The following is a 5,363-nucleotide window of genomic DNA, read 5'->3' as shown; positions in this document are numbered from 1 at the left end:
GAGCCAATATGGCTGAATAATGTATTCGACTTAATGGAAAATGCACGACCTAAAGTATATGGTTTATTAGGGTTTTAATAATGGGAAAGAATGGATTAAAAGGAAAGTGGGATTTGGGGCTGGATGTTTTTTGGGTTATGGCACGGCAATCACTTTTCTTTTGGTGATGGAATGAATATATTATGGTGATGCGGCTGAATAAAGAATGCAATCCATTGAAACCCACGGCTGGAATAAAATATGAAAATATGGTGCTATTAGGTTTTCTTTTGATAAATGGGAGAATGGATGCCACGGCTAAAGGCCAAAGAATGAGATAATGGGCTGATTATATATTAGGGTTCATGGATGATGGATAGGAATGGTGGGATGCACGGCTTAGGAGGAAGATTGTGTGATGCATTGTTTTGGACGTCCATTCCTCGTGCTCTATTTGCATACACCACATTCCAGCTCAGTTTTGCTCCAAAAGCTCCAAATTGCATCATTTCATGTAATATGTCCTTTAAACCTGAAAACACATGAAAGTAGCTTAAAAGACTACTTTAACAAAGAAAACATAACAAAAATGCATAAGAACTAGCTAACTAAGGCGCATAAATATGCTCCTATCAAATTCCCCCACACTTAGCTTTTGCTAGTCCTCGAGCAAAACAAACAAAAGAAAGAAAACAAAACGAAACAAACTAACCAAAACCAAAAACTAAACCTTCCAACGTTCGCCTCAGGGATTTCCAATGAAACATGACATGTCAAAATTCATTACTCACATGGCTTTTAGTCTTCCTTTCCCTCAAGCACATACTTAATCATAGTCACCATTCACTAGTTCGCATTTAATCAATTAAAACATATTTTGAATGTAGTAACATGCCTTAGAGAATTCCCTCAATTCCTCACTCGTTATGCACTCAATTTTCACTCAAATTTTCTGACTACACACCCTACACTAGTTATATGTGAGAAGATTGATGTAAACATGAAAGACTAGTACTCACATACGTTATACAAAGAAAGCAATTTCGGGAGTAATTAAACGTGTATGGATATGATCTCATGAATGGGATGCTACTACTTAGATGCGAGAACCAGTGACACCATATGCTCATACCAAATTCAAACTCCACATTTGAAATGCACAACACTCAAGATAGAAGTCAAGGGTTGTAACGGGGCTTGGGGTATTGGCTCACAATGAAAGGTAGGGATACACAAAAATTCTTTAAGCAATAGTAAGTAAAGTAATGAAATTAAGACCTAGAATTCCCTTAGAATGCAGAAATCAACTTTTAAACAAATAGGGAAGATTCAAACAACTCTTAGGGCCTAATTCATTGTTTTGGGCCCTTACTTCAACAACCAATACTTTGGAACTCTTTTTCACTTCTTTTTTTTTTTTCATTCTTTTTTTTTCTTTTTTTTTTTTTTAATTTTTTTTTTATTTTTTTAACCGTGCTTATGGCACAAAAACTCACATCCATAATCCTTCCCCCACACTTATTTTCTGCAACACATTAATCAAAAGGAATTCATTGCTTACTATGCTTCAAGAACAAGGGTAAAGATGGTCCTAATCTAGGCTAGGAGAGGATAATGTGGGTTAACAAAGAAAGTAGGCTACACAAGGCTCAACGGGGTTAAATCCTATAAAACAAATGAAAAGGGAAATATGGCAATTTGGCTATGGTGTTCACTACACAACTTCATCTTGAATACGTGTTATGCAAATCAATAACATGCTTTGAATGAAATGGGCATAAGTTCTAGCATTTGGAACTAAGTGATGAAACGCCTTCTAAGTAGCAACCAAGAAAAGAATAATGAGATCATGCAACGACTTTAGAAAACAAAGAATGCACAGATTTTAACTCTCCAAATAAACGTTTAAGCTCAAGTCTCACAGGGATGTAGTGTTAGTTTGAGCTCATTCCTTCAAGCATGTTACAAAAACTAATTTTTTTTCTTTGTGATTGCATGTGAATTCGTGAACTATAACTACAACCAAGCATAAACCAAAGAGTATATCAAACGTCCATCCATGTTTGTAACTTTCTTTAACCGTCATGCAATTAAAAACCAAATCCTCATCATTGTGTTGGAAGGTAACCTACGACACAAACACACAAAAACAACTCTTTTTGGGTTTTTCAAAACAATTTTTCAAATTTTTATGGGATTTTCGAATTTTTAAGTCAAAACACATTAAAACAGTTTAAAAACATTTTAAAACAGCAAGGATCAATACTTGAAGTTATGGGTGATAAAATCCAACAAATTTGCATCAACATACTTAGTTACCCCCCCACACTTAAATCAAACATTGTCCTCAATGTTTTAAGCTTAAAACACACCAAACAAAAGAAAACATATAAAACAACAACTAAACATACTAAACATGGCAGAATGTATCTATCAAAGAGAAGAGTTATAGAGATGCAAATCTGGTTATGGAGTGTAAATTCCATCTTCTCCTTGGTGATTGTAGTGAGGCTTCATCTTGAGTGATTCCACAGGCTTACTCTTGAAATGCGCTGCTCCCATCGTTGATTTTCCTTTGTGCTACTCTTGAACTGGGTAGCAGGCTTCCTTTGGTCTCCCCCGAAGGTCTGAGCTTCCTCATTTTATCTGTTTCTTTGTTCAATCTCTCCAATTCGTATTGAAGAGGGTTAGAGGATAGCTCAGCAAAGCTAGGTAAGCAACCAGGGAATAGAGTCCAGATAGACTCCAAGTGCCGGCTGATTGCTTCTTTCACTTTGCCATGCAAGTAATATCAAGGACAAAGGAAAAGACAGGGAAAGAGCATGATATGAGATACCTTTGCTTTTGCCCTTGATGATATGAGATACCTTTGCTTTTTGAAGAAGCGGTGAATGAATCAGCACATGTATTTGTGGTGCTGTTTCCTCCTGGGTCATCTGTACTTCAGGCATCTGGTATCATCTTTGGGGAAGAAGAAAGAATGGAGTATTTTGAAAGGCTTTGCTGGGAGTGCGCCCTCAAAGGTGAGAAAGAGTTGGGCATTTTCTTCAGTTCTGCTTTGCCAAAAAATGAAGGTCGACATATATAGGGAATTCAATAGCAAGTGGTGGTACTGTTCTTTTACCGTTGTCGACAAACGTTTTGATCCCGCAAATCCGGCTTTTTGAAATAGTGACGACTCTTCGATCTTTGAATTTGCCTCTTCGATTTCTGAGCAGTCGCCCCTTCGATTTCTGAACGATGCCCTTCGCTTTCTGAACGACACGTAGTAGCGCGGATGCGGCTCTGTCTGAGATCTTTTGACAAGTGGCACGCGTTTTCTGCAAAGCCGGGAGTTTTCTACAAATATGCACACGCTTTCTGGAAAGCCGGGAGCTTTCGACTTTGTCTCCCACATTTGTCGGCTAAAGTGTGCAGCTGATTTCTCGCCTTCCACGCATCTTCTGAAAAGCTGGGATTGCATCTGACGAGCTGGCGATCTTTACGTCGGAAATTCCGGTTTTGAAGAGTGGTGTCTCTTCATTCTGAATTGGTGAACGCCTCTCCTTTAATAGAGGTAATTGATCACCTCTAGCATGCACACTTGAAAATTGCCCAGAAATCATCTCCGGCCTGTTTGAAAATCTACTCCGTCCACCCCTTCTCTTTTAACTTTGTGAACAATGGCTAGCTCATCCAACCCATCGAACCTTTGCTTAGATTTGAGTCTAAGCAGTGATCCGGTCGCGTCTCGTCAGGGTAAGGTATGGTGCCCGTCTTTCTTATCTTCCCATGGCCCTCTTACAGATGAGGACTCTGTGATGACGGATCCCACAACGGCTACGATAGTGGCTCGGAACCTCCTCACTCCCAAAGACAGTCAGCTGCTTTCAGGACGGTCCGATGAGTTGGCCGTTCAAGAATCCTTGGCTCTTAGCGTTCAGTGCGCTGGCTCTGTGTCCAACATGGGCCAACGCCTTCTTGCTCGCTCCCGTCAGGTTGAATCCTTGATGGCGGAGGTGGAGAGTCTTAAGCAGGAGATCAAACAGCTTAAGTACGAGAACCGAAGTTTGCACGTGCTTGCCAACAATTATTCGTCAGGCATGAAGAGGAAGCTTGATGAGCTTGATGACCGTCAAAAGCTTGCGGCTTTCTTCCAGAGGCACCTCTTTCCTGGTTCATCCAGCGTTCCACCAAGGTTTGGGGCCTTGAATGATCTTTCTTCGGTGCCTCCTGCTCCGATGCCTTCCGCTCCGATACCTCCTGTTCCGACACCTTCTGCTCCGAGACCTCCTGCTCCGAGAGTATTGCCATGTAGTGGGGCCTCACGTACACAACCCTTGTGAAGGCTCCATCTTTTTGCCATGTTTAGATACAATTGTAATTTCTCAAAAATAAATGAACAAGTTTTTTTTTTTTTTTTTTTTTTTTTTTTTTTTTTTTTTTCATCACTCGGAAATCAATAAACAAGCTTTATTCACTGTATTGGGTTGCCTCCCAAGTAGCGCTTGCTTTAACGTCGTACAGCCGGACAAAGAACACAATCATGCCTTAATGGAACCCACGGCATGGAGTTGATCATTGAATGGATGATAATACTTGAAATGTTCCGGCAATGGTTGAATTTCAAGAGTGGGTGCCCTAATTATTGACATCAACAACATATTAGTCAAAAACGACTTTGGATTTTGAGTTGGTGGCTTACCTACATGCTCCAATAAGAACTTAAGTACATCCTCCACGAAATGCTTCTCAAAACATTCAAGAATTGGATCTTTGTATGGAGTGGAATAGAGATCTGTCCTAAGATCCATGTAAACTCTTTCACCAAATTGGATTTGAGTAGGTGCCTGCAATGAAGAATGTAACACACGATTAATTGAAGTGGGAATTGGAATTTGAGTTGGTGGCTTACCTATGGGCTGCAATATTGGCTCTAAAGTCGCAGCACATTCAACAAATGCACAAGGGATGTTTTCATTTAGATTGGACATTTTGAAGGTTGTGGCTGTGTGATCCACTCCAATTTCCTCCTTGATGAATTCAAGATGCTCCTCAACCACTTTTTCCTCGTGAATTGTTGGAAAGGTGTCCAAGATGTCTTTCTTCCCCTCATCTTTCATGGATTGCATGAACCTGCCAGGGAAGGGTGCATTTGGGGGAACAAAGTTAGAAATAATTAAATTTGGAACAACCTTACTTGAATGGGGTGGTGTAGGAATATTGGGAGGTTGCAGCAAGGGTTGTTCTTCCCTTGCCGTGCCTTGTGCATCCTCCTCATCTTCGAGCAGTAGCAATTCATCCATGGGCTCATCTTCAACCATTTGTTCTTGAATTTGTTCCATGCATTCTGCATTCTGCCTAAATTGACTGTTCCACTCAGCCAATTTTTTTGCTTAATAGAA

Source organism: the organism of the source record quoted next, unplaced genomic scaffold (assembly GCF_019419815.1).
Source record: "Pyrus x bretschneideri cultivar Hongxiangsu unplaced genomic scaffold, Pyrus_bretschneideri_v1 Contig55, whole genome shotgun sequence".
Lineage (NCBI taxonomy): Eukaryota > Viridiplantae > Streptophyta > Magnoliopsida > Rosales > Rosaceae > Pyrus > Pyrus x bretschneideri.
This window is presented reverse-complemented; position numbering follows the sequence as displayed.